The following is a 12223-nucleotide window of genomic DNA, read 5'->3' as shown; positions in this document are numbered from 1 at the left end:
AGCAGAGACATTACTTTGTCAACAAAGGTCCATCTAGTCAAGGCTATGGTTTCTCCAGCGGTCATGTATGGATGTGAGAGTTGGACTATAAAGAAAGCTGAGCTGAAGAATTGATGGTTTTGAACTGTGGTGTTGGAGAAGACTCTTGAGAGTCCCTTGGACTGCAAGGAGATCCAACCAGTCCATCCTAAAGGAGATCAGTCCTGGGTGTTCATTGGAAGGACTGATGTTGAAGTTGAAACTCCAATACTTTGGCCACCTGATGCGAAGAGCTGACTCATTGGAAAAGACCCTGATGTTGGGAGGGATTGGGGGCAGGAGGAGAAGGGGACGACAGAGGGTGAGATGGTTGGATGGCATCACTGACTCAATGGACATGGGTTTGGGTGGACTCTGGGAGTTGGTGATGGACAGGGAGGCTTGGCGTGCTGTGGTTCATGGGGTCGCAAAGAGTTGGACATGACTGAGCGACTGAACTGAACTAGCACTATCTGTTGTTGACTATACTACAGAAAAAATCATTTTGTCCCTGGACCTTGGCTAAGCTGAAGTTGAACTGTTTTATGAAGACCTGCAAGACCTTCTAGAACTAACACACAAAAAATATGTCCTTTTCATTATAGGGGACTGGAATATGAAAGTAGGAAGTCAAGAAATACCTGGAGTAACAGGCAAATTTGGCCTTGGAGTACAGAATGAAGCAAGGCAAAGGCTAATAGAGTTTTGCTAAGAGAATGCACTGGTCATAGCAAACACCCTCTTCCAACAACACAAGAGAAGACTCTACACATGGACATCACCAGATGGTCAATACTGAAGTCAGATTTATTATGTTCTTTGCAGACAAAAATGGAGAAACTCTATACAGTCAGCAAAAACAAGACCAGGAGCTGACTGTGGCTCAGATCATGAACTCCTTATTGCCAAATTTAGACTTAAATTGAAGAAAGTAGGGAAAAACACTAGACCATTCAGGTATGATCTAAATCAAATCCCATACGATTATACAGTGGAAGTGACAAATAGATTTAAGGGATTAGATCTGATAGACAGAATGCCTGAAGAGCTGTGGATGGAGGTTCATGACTTTGTACAGGAGGCAGTGATCAAGACCATCCCCATGAAAAAGAAATGCAAAAAGGCAAAATGGTGGTCTGAGGAGGCCTTACAAATAGCTGTGAAAAGAAGAGAAGTGAAAGGCAAAGGAGAAAATGAAAGATATACCCATTTGAATGCAGAGTTCCAAAGAGTAGCAAGGAGGGATAAGAAAGGCTTCCTCAGTCATCAATGCAAAGAAATAGAGGAAAACAGTAGAATGGAAAAGACTAGATATCTCTTCAAGAAAATTAGAGATACCAAGAGAACATTTCATGCAAAGATGGGATCAATAAAGGATAGAAATGGTATGGACCTAACAGAAGCAGAAGATATTAAGAAGAGGTAGCAAGAATACACAGAAGAACTATACAAAAAAGATCTTCATAACCCAGATAACCATGAAGGTGTGATCACCCACCTAGAGCCAGACATTCTGGAATGAAAAATCAAGTGGGCTTTAGGAAGCATCACTACGAACAAAGCTAGTTGAGGTGATGGAATTCCAGTTGAGCTATTTCAAATCCTAAAAGATGATGCTGTGAAAGTGCTGCACTCAGTATGCCAGCAAATTTGGGTAACTCAGCAGTGGCCACAGGACTGGAAAAGGTCCGTTTTCATTCCAATTCCAAAGAAAGGCAATGCCAAAGAATGCTCAAACTACCGCACAATTGCACTCATCTCACACACTAGTAAAGTAATGCTCAAAATTCTCCAAGCCAGGCTTCAACAGTACATGAACTGTGAACTTCCAGATGTTCAAGTTGGGTTTAGAAAAGGCAGAGAAACCAGAGATCAAATTGCCACCGTATGTTGGGTCATTGAAAAAGCAAGAGAGTTCCAGAAAACATCTATTTCTGTTTTATTGACTATGCCAAACCTTTGACTGTGTGGATCACAACAAACTGTGGAAAATTCTTCAAGAGATAGGAATACCAGATCACCTTGCCTTCCCACTGAGAATCTGTATGCAGGTCAAGAAGCAACAGTTAGAACTGGACATGGAACAACAGACTGGTTCCAAATAGGAAAGGGAGTACATCAAGACTGTATAGTGTCACCCTGCTTATTTAACTTATATGCAGAATACATCATGAGAAACGCTGGGCTGGATGAAGCACAAGCTGGAATCAAGATTGCCAGGAGAAATATCAATAACCTCAGATATGCAAATAATACCACCCTTAGGGCAGAAAGCGAAGAGGAACTAAAGAGCTTCTTGATGAAAGTGAAAGAGGGGAGTGAAAAAGCTGGCTTAAAACTCAACATTCAGAAAACCAAGATCACACCATCTGGTCTCATCACTTCCATGGCAAATAAATGGGGAAACAGTGGAAAATGTGAGAGATTTTATCTTTTTGGGCTCCCAAATCACTGCAGATGGCGACTGCAGCCATGAAATGTATAGATGCTTGCTCCTTGGAAGAAAAGTTATACCAACCTAGATAGCATATTAAAAAGCAGAGACATTATTTTGTCAACAAAAGTCTGTCTAGTCAAAGCTTTGGTTTTTCCAGTAGTCATGTATGGATGTGAGAGTTGGACCATCAAGAAAGCTGAGCACCAAAGAATTGATACTTTTGGACTGTGGTGTTGGAGAAGACTTTTGAGAGTCCCTTGGAGTGCAGCGAGATCCAACCAGTCCATCCTAAAGGAAATCAGTTCTAAATATTCATTGGAAGGACTGATGCTGAAGCTGAAACTCCAGTATTTTGGCCACCTGATGTGAAGAGCTGACTCATTTTAAACGACCCTGATGCTGGGAAAGATTAAAGGCAGGAGGAGAAGGGGACAACAGAAAATGGGATGGTTGGATGGCATCACTGACTCAATGGACATGAGTTTGAGTAAACTCCAGGAGTTGTGATGGACAGGGAGGCCTGGTGTGCTGCAGTCTGTGGGGCTGCAACGAGTCAGACACGGCTGAGCGGCTGAACTGACCAACTGACTGAGACTGCATGAACTCTGAGGTCTTAATTACTTTGGTACTGGCTCCAACAGAGTTGGAAATCTCCAAGTCATATGAAGCTCTTCTAAAATTACTTCACAGGATTGACTTAGGGTAGCTACATGATTACAAGAACCAACTCAAGTATGTGCAGATTTGTTGCAATAGAAGCATTGGATCTGAAGAACTGTTCTCCAAGGTCTCTACAGACTGTAATGCACTTAGATTTGGCTACACACAGAGCAGGCTTATTCATGGAGCTGAATGGCATGTTTCATTTAAATAATGGAAGTTAAGTGAAGTATCTTCTTAATGGGCCTGATGTGCCATACCTCTCTCTCTTATAATTAATACATCTGAGTCTTGATTCTCTTCCCTTTCCCTTTTCTTCCTCCCTCCCTTCCTTCTTTTTTCTCTCCCTTCTTTGTTCACCTCCTCATTGATTCCTTGCTCTTTTAACATGAGCTGAAGAGTTTCAGAGGCTGTTCTTCCAGAAACAATACTGTTGCATTTGTTTTCTTATCTGGTTCCAGAGCTTATTTCTCCCCATGTACTTTCTAACTAGAGAGAAAATAACACAAGGACCTAAGCCTTTCAAACGGAGACAGCCCCTGACTTAACAATGGCTTGATTTTGGATTTTTTGACTTTACCATGCTGTGAAACAGATATGTGTTCAGTAGAAACCATTCTTTGAATTTTGAGTTTTGATCTTTTCCTAGACTAGCGATATGCAGTATGCTATACTCTTCTGGTGCTGGACAGCGGCAGTGACCCTCAGTTCCCAGGCATCCACAGAATCAGGAGGGTAAACAACGATCCACATACAACCATTCTGTTCCCACACAACCAATCTGTTTTTCACTTTCAGTACAATTTTCACAAAGTTACATGAGATATTCAATAATTTTTATTTTTTTGAAATAAAATAGGCTTCATGTTATAGGATTTTTCCCAACTGTAGGCTGATCCAAGTGTTCTGAGCATGTTTAAAGTAGGGTAGGGTAAGCTATGATGTTTGGTAGGTTAGGGAATTAAATGCTTTTTCAACTTACCATGTTTTAAACTTGCATTGGATTCATCAAGATGTAGCCCCATTGTATGTTGAGGAAGATCTGTATATCAGTTTATAAACAAAACAAAACTAGAGGAGTTTGCATTTTGGTGTTTTCGATGGCACATATAAAGAAAAATATTTAAAATCTGTTTCAGTTTTTTGTTTTTTTTAAGGTGGACTCTGCTTTAAAAATAGAGCAGTGATAATGCAGTTGCTCAATACTTGTTCTTATGAACTTAATATAATGATAACTAATAGCACTGTTTGACTGTTGGTTAGATATCCACAGTCTGCTGAGAATCAGAATGTTGTGGTTGAAAAACTAGCCTAGTAGCATTAATCAGAATTCCTTCATTTCTAGAAAATTAGGAGATTGCTTCTTTCCTGCTTAGGAAAAAAATGAAGAAGTCTTAACCTTCATTTATTTTTGACCAGACCACTTGTGGGATGGAGTGGGAGGTACAGTGTATACTATTGAACTACTTTCTAAAGTCAGTTATAGAAAGCATCTTTTGAAGACAGAAAAGGACTAGTAAATGTCCCTCCTGGGCCAAAGCTTTGTCACTCTAGAGAAGGAAAGGACTCTGATGTATAAGCAAGGGAGGAGAGTGAAATCAAACACTGCCATCGTAAGGCTGTGAATGGCTTAATCCTAGCAAAGGACTTTATACCCTCTCCTCAATGAAAGCAGCTCTAGGCAGGCTATTATGCTTACTCGTTTTTGGTCTTTCAATATGAGCAATACAGAATTTAAAAATTATGATGTAATGGTAGTTAATTTGTGTCAAAATTTAAGACAAACCCCCAATTTGTTCTAGGCAGAGAAGAGGCTGATGTCAAGTATTTAAGAGCTATTTCAGCAAATGGCAAGAGATAGATTATCGAGAATCACTACTTGTTTCTTGGGCCAGGTGGTAATTAGAGACTTAAGAAGTGAGTTGAATGTGTTCCATTCTCTAACACCTTCACATGCATGCCTCTTTTGAAAAATTCTCTATTGCCTGTTCATTTGCTTTCCTTTCTTTGCTCCCAAGTCACAGCAATTAAGGGCTTTTTCTTGCCTTCAGTGTGCCAACGTGTCCCAGTGACGTTATTTCTCTTTTCTTCAGACAATTAGTAGCTTCCAAAATCCACAGCAGTCTCCAAATTGCTAACTAAAGAAGCAAAATATAACTATATTCAAAGTGTTTAGAAACTCTCATAAGATTGTAGTAATATGAGGAATAATGGGCAAAATATTTTGTCATATCTGAGGATACTCAAAAGTTGCAATCAAAGTTTTTAGCCGTATTCTATGTAGGGGATCAAAAAATTTAATATCACCTTCCAAATTAAATATAAGAATTTAATAATCTCTTCAAAAGACAATGTATTTTTTCAGGTAAGATTATTCAGAAAACATCATAGAATCATTAAATGACCTTGGCTGAGTTCTTTGGACTATGAGGCCTTAGTTTTCTTATCCATAAAATGAAGAGTTTAGCCTTAATCAGTTTTTAGCGAGGTGGGTCATGTAAGAGTGACAGTGAGGAATTATTTTTCCAAATGATATTGTTTCTTTAGATCAGAATCCCAATGTGCCCTGCTCCCCCTCCCCTGAATAAGGTGACTGTATTTTTTATTTGATTTTATGTTTGTAGAGGATCCTCAGGTTAACAGTCTTTTAAAATAGCTCTCAGAATTAAATCAGCTGCCTGTGAACTTTGAGTCCTGGCCTAACTGAGTCCTCTGGTCTCAAACATAGATGCAACTGCTCACCATGGAAACAGACTGTATGAGTGGTCTGTTTGATAAGGAAAACAAATCTTGGTTCAAACTTCTGCTCCCCATCCCCAACTCATCATCCTTAAGCTTTTGTCATAAACTACTTTGGAAATGAACAACAACAACAAAAACCAACAGAGATGTGAACTCTGGCTTAAAGAAGAACAAATTCTCCCGAAATTACCCATGGCATGTCAGTAAAAAGCAGGATTAATCACAGAAAATAATTGTAGTCTTTGGACATGTCAGAACCTCATAATATATTTAGAGCTGTTCATTCCTCATGTCACTCTCTTAAGAAAAAAAATCTGCCGGGCTTTTAGTTAAGTGGTGGTGATATTCTGGATAACATATGAGAAGACTTGTCAAATATCCATGACTTGAAACTAGAAACAGCATGACTTCTTGTCATTTTAGGGAGCGTTAGGAGCTAAGTCTGGAAGCTTTGGCATCAACTTATTTTTAGCAGCGTGTGATGTCTGTTTTTTTCTGGTTATTATCTCTGGGCTTAATTTTACAATTACAGGATACACACATTATTCAGCAGATCTGAACATTTTTCACTTAATATATTCTGTATATATGAACACCTTTTTAACGAGTTAATGGGCTCAGTTTTTGTTGATTGTTTTGCATTTCAAATGGCACTTGAGTCAGATAACCAAAGACAGCAAGTGGAAAAAATGATTATTGTAAGAAAAAAATGGGGAAACAGCATGTTTCTTTAAATGCTTTCATATCGCTTACTCAGAGAAATCCATTTGGCTATTGGAAGTTGCTATGGGAAGCACACATTTCTGTGGTGTTACATTTTATTTTCTTGTTTTCTTATTTGAAGTTATTGTTTTAAAAAATCTATATCTACATACTCTGTGTGTGTGTATATATATATAACACATATATATATACATGTATATACACATGTAGCTATATGTGTATGTATGTGAAATATATATATATATATATACACATATATATACATACACACACATATTTAAAAAAATGCCTGTGCACCTCTTTTCAGGCAGGGCCAACAGAGTAAAATTTAGCTTTAATTATAATGCTCATCCTCCTGGAACTGGTCTATTACAACCATTGTGTGAATAGCCTCGTGGAAGGAAGTTTCCTATAACTGTGCTGGCTCCTTGGCACCACAGTATTTTTTGTGTTCATGCTGTGGGACTGCCTTAAAGTTCAGATCTCCTTACCAAGAAGCTTGGTATTTCAGAGACTAAATTCCCATGTGTCTGAGCAATACAAAATTGACCTACTTTATCCCTAATTCTGCTGGATAGCATATTATTTTTCACTAATGTCATAGTATATATTAATTAAGAAGTGTTATTAAAGAGCTGCTTGGGAAAGAAATGAACCTTTGGGTGACCGTGTAAATTTCTTTATAAATCTGATGGATCAAAACCAGTGAAGCTAGTGGTTAATTTTTACCATTAGCTGTATTATATCTGTCACTATCAAAATTCATGGATTGAATATAGCTTAGAGATTCTCATGCATGGTCCTATTTGAGGAAGTTGAAATTGGATATGACTCTAAAAGGCAGAAATTAGTTACAGAGGCTGTGTAAAACATAAAAAGAAGAGGGTCAATTGTTAAGTTGTCAATATTAGTTAGCAATACTATTGCTCATTCTTAAACACTGAGAGTAATTCTGAATCAGGTTCATGTTTCTAGTTCTCAGCCTCATCTCCATGCGCAACCCCACCCTCAACCTAAATATTATTTGACCAAAACCAGAAATATTTTATTTGCTACATTAGGGATTTTAGAAGGAATTCTGTTAATCCAGGGAAAAGAAAATCAGGCCATTTCTGAGAAACTAAAAATATAGCTATGCAAGATTGTTTTCAGAATGGAATTCATTGGCATTTGTTTTTATGCATGACAACTCTCTAGAATATAGCATTGAATCAAAGTATGATTCTGATTACAGTGAGTTTTGTAGTCCATTTAAGAATATTGACTATAGATTCTCATATAGTTTATATGTAAGCAGATCTAATTTAAATCCCTGTAGCATTGTAGTAATATTAAAAATAATAATAAAATTATATGAAAAGAATATATATGTATAACTGGATCACTTTACAACAGAAATTAACACTTTATAAACAAATTATACTCCAATAAAATTTTTTTAGGTGTAAAAAAATAATGGTGCACAATATTTAGTTTGTAATATGTGCCTGGCAGAGTGCAAAATTATTTTACATATATTTTCTCTTTTAATTCTCACCACTACCTTTCCAAGTGGGTAGTATTAGCCTTATTTAATATCTAAGAAGGTGGAGAAAATTTCTTATCAGTTTTACACAAGTGAAAATCCCTTTTAGGAAGAGAAACCTGTTAGTCTGCAATCTTAATAAGGGATCTGGGGAAACCAGGGACTTCTCACCTACCTGATGCCTTCCTCTCCCTCTCTCCTTTCAAGGGCCCTCTTCTTGTCACTGATGCCAGAATGGGAGCTGCATGGCAGAGTAGTGTGAGGAGGTTTGAAGTTTCTGGATTTATCTGAGATTGGAGAAGTGTGGAATAGAGATGGGAGGGGGAGAAAAAAGGAGTCAAAGAACAGGATGGTGGGAAGCTTTTGATACAGTTTATTTTTATTATTATTTTGTATACATGTGTGTGCACATGTACCTGCCTTTATAAACTTGGGCTCTTGGCCCAGGTAGACACAGTACTGAAAGAAGCCCAAGAAGTAGAGAAAGTGACAGGCTACAAGCTTGCCAGGAACCAGTAGCAAAAGAGAGAGGATTACTTTGGACTTGCACCAGCTAAAGCATTTAGGGCTCAGTTCTATTTCATTATGAATCTTGATTGGCAGAGAAACTTCTAGGGACATCTCTCACATCACAGATTAGCAAATTGAGCATAAGTACTTGCCTGAAGTCATTCACTTTGTCAGGGGCAAGGCTGGAATGTAAACTAGGGACTCTCTCAGTTCAGAGTGCTTGATTCTCTTCTTTCTGGAACTCTAGAATAATGATTTCTAGTACGAGATGTAGTAGAGTCCCAGCAAATAAATGTTATGATTGTACCTGCATTTACTAGCAGTTCTAGTAATCTTCAATTTCTAAACTAGTCAGATGTGCTTAAAATTTAACAAAAAATAATGTATTTTAGAGTGAAAAGTATGCTTATGAATATTAAATATTTAATTTTATCAGATATCAAAATGCCATTGTAATTTTTACTTTTATGACATTTTATTTCATCCCCCAGCATCAAGAAATTATGAAACATCTAATGCTTCGCTTACGATCTGCACGTACTGTGTTTTGCTATTCTTTCATTTTTGGAGAGTCACAGAGAAGTAAGTTGGCAAGTTTTACAAGCTGCTTTGTAATCTGTTGGATTGTATGAGACACCTGTAGTCGGCTGAATGATGGCACCGCGTGAGACACCCACTGCCTTACCCTTGGAACTTGTGAGTGCTGCCTTATGTGGCTGAAAAGGGTCTTGGCATTTATGATTAAAGAATTTGCGACTACTGTGATTGTTGTTTATTATCTAGGTGGGCCCTAAATGCATTCACATATATCCTCCTAAGTGGGAGGCAGAGGGACATTTGATACATACAGAAAAGGAGAAGGCAATGTGACCTCGGGGCCAGTGACTGGAGTGATGCTGCCACAGTCACGGAATATCAACAGCCACCAGGAATGGCAAGAAATGCATCCTCTCTGAGAGCCTCTGGCAGGATTGGGGTCCTGCTGATACCTTGTCCAGTGAAATTGTTGTTGGACTTTTGACTTCCAGAACTTCTGTCAGTTCAGTTCTGTCACTCAGTCATGTCTGAATCTTTGTGATCCCATGGACCGAAGCACACCAGGCTTCCTTGTCCATCATCAACTCCTGGAGCTTGTTCAAACTCATGTCGATCGAGTTGGTGATGCCATCCAGCCATTTCATCCCCGGACATCCCCTTCTCCTGCCTTCTATCTTTCCCAGCATCAGGGTCTTTTCTAATGAGTCAGTTCTTTGCATCAGGTAGCCGAAGTATTGGAGCTTCAGCTTCAGCATCAGTCCTTCCAGTGAATATTCAGGACTGATTTCCTTTAGGATGGACTGGTTGGATCTCCTTGCTGTCCAAGGGACTTAGCGCTCAGCTTTCTTTATAGTCCAACTCTCACATCCATACATGACTACTGGAAACACCATAGCTTTGACTAGACGGACCTTTGTTGTCAAAGTAATGTCTCTGCTTTCTGTCTAAGTGGGTCATAGCTTTCCTTCCAAGCAGCAAGCATCTTTTAATTTCATGTCTGTAGTCACTATCTGCAGTGGTTTCGGAGCCTGAGAAAGTCTGTCACTGTTTCCATTGTTTCCACATCTGTTTGCCTTGAAGTGATGGGACCGGATGCCATGATCTTGGTTTTCTGAATGTTGAGTTTTAAGCCAGCTTTTTCACTTTCCTCTTTCACTTTCATCAAGAGGCTCTTAGTTCTTCTTTGCTTTCTGCCATAGAGTGGTGTCATTTGCATATCTGGGGTTATTGATATTTCTTCCGGCAGTCTTGATTCCAGCTTGTGCTTCATCCAGCCCAGCATTTTGCATGATGTACTCTGCATATAAGTTAAATAAGTAGGGTGACAATATACAGCCTTGATGTACTCCTTTCCCAGATTGGAACCAATCTGTTCTTCCATATCTGGTTCTAACTGTTGCTTCCTGATCTGCATACAGATTTCTAAGGAGGCAGGTCAGGTGGTCTGGTATTCCTATATCTCAAAGAATTTCTACAGTTTATTGTGATTACACAGTCAAAGGCTTTGGAGTAGTCAATAAAGCAGAAGTAGATGTTTTTCTGAAATTCTTTTGGTTTTTCTGTGATCCAGCAAATGTTGGCAATTTGATCTCTGATGCCTCTGCCTTTTCTAAATCCAGCTTGAACATTTGGAAGCTCTCGGTTCATGGACTGTTGAAGCCTTGCTTGGAGAATTTTGAGCATTACTTTACTAGCGTGTGAGATGAGTGCAATTATGTGGTAGTTTGAACAGTCTTTGGCATTGCCTTTCTTTGGAATTGGAATGAAAACTGACCTTTTCCAGTCCTCTGGCCACTGCTGAGTTTTCCAAAATTGCTGGCTTATTGAGTGCAGCACTTTCACAGCATAATCTTTTAGGATTTGAAATAACTCAACTGGAATTCCATCACCTCCACTAGCTTTGTTCGTAGTAATGCTTCTTAAGGCCCACTTGACTTTGCACTCCAGGATGCCTGGCTCTAGGTCAGTGATCACAGCATCATGGTTATCTGGGTCATAAAGATCTTTTTTGTATAGTTCTTCTGTGTATTCTTGCCACCTCTTCATAATGTCTTCTGCTTCTGTTAGGTCCATACCGTTTCTGTCCTTTATTGTGACCATCTTTGCATGAAATGTTCCCTTGGTATCTTTAATTTTCTTGAAAAGATCTCTAGTCTTTCCCATTCTATTGTTTTCCTTTATTTCTTTGCCTTGATCACTGGGAAGGCTATCTTATCTCTCTCCTTGCTATTCTTTGGAACTCTGCATTCAAATGGGTATATCTTTCCTTTTCTCCTTTGCCTTTTGCTTCTGTAGAGAAGAAATTCTGTTGTTTAGAGGCACCAAGTTTGTAATAATTTTTTTAGGATAACCTTAGGAAACTAATAGAGCACCACAGAGAAATCCAGGTTCTCCACTAACCTCAGTCCATGAATAAATTAAGGGCAGGATGCAGGCCTTTCCCCCACAGCCAGGGAGGAGCCTCTGATGAAAAACCAGTAGTGGCAAGGTAACACCCTGCTTAGGGATTTTTGGCATCAGGGGAATGACCTCTGTTTCTTCAAAGACAGAATTGGTCTAAAGAAATGATTAATTGGTATAAATTTGTTGTATTTTTAAAGATTGGAATACCAGTGTATAAGTTGTTTTACAAGTTTTTTTCTTTGAGCACACTCAAATCAGAAAAAACTTATATATTTTCTTCCCCAGGACTTAGAATAAGTTATGTCACTCTGGCTAGATCTAGATTTCATTCCATCTTCTTATTATTGTTTTAATTCAAGTGAACAAAATTAGCAAGGTGTATCAATACTTTGTATCATGTAGGAGAAATTGTTAATAATTATGTTTAGATAATTGATTATTCAAGATTTTCCTACTATTTAGCCGTGCAAATAACTACACTGCACTGTAGGCAGGTTCTTTACCATCTGAGTCACCAAGTGACTATTATAATTAGTCACCTAATTATAATAACTTAGGCTTTTTTATATTACTGCTTGGTATGCAATACTTAGAAAAAGTAACATTAATTTTTTTTCTTTCTAATACCAAAGATTTTAATCTATATGCCAATGTCATTGAATATATAT

At 38.4% G+C, this 12223-nt stretch overlaps 1 protein-coding gene across 5 annotated transcripts in view; it reads left to right on the top strand.

Moving 5' to 3' along the window:
- Positions 1–12223, top strand: part of HDAC9 (histone deacetylase 9) — a 1025726-nt gene that overhangs the window by 22465 nt on the left and 991038 nt on the right. For 4 of the 5 annotated variants that reach the window (XM_010835593.1, XM_010835596.1, XM_010835590.1 and 1 more), the window contains exon 2: positions 9107–9197. The gene's annotated coding sequence lies outside the window, so the exon portion shown is untranslated. Of the gene's footprint in view, positions 1–9106; positions 9312–12223 lie in introns of all 5 variants that reach the window. The other variant, XM_010835591.1, reaches the window with a different exon arrangement.

This window comes from Bison bison, unplaced genomic scaffold (assembly GCF_000754665.1).
Source record: "Bison bison bison isolate TAMUID 2011002044 unplaced genomic scaffold, Bison_UMD1.0 scf7180017864044, whole genome shotgun sequence".
NCBI classification, from domain to species: Eukaryota; Metazoa; Chordata; class Mammalia; order Artiodactyla; family Bovidae; genus Bison; species Bison bison.
This window is presented reverse-complemented; position numbering and strand designations above follow the sequence as displayed.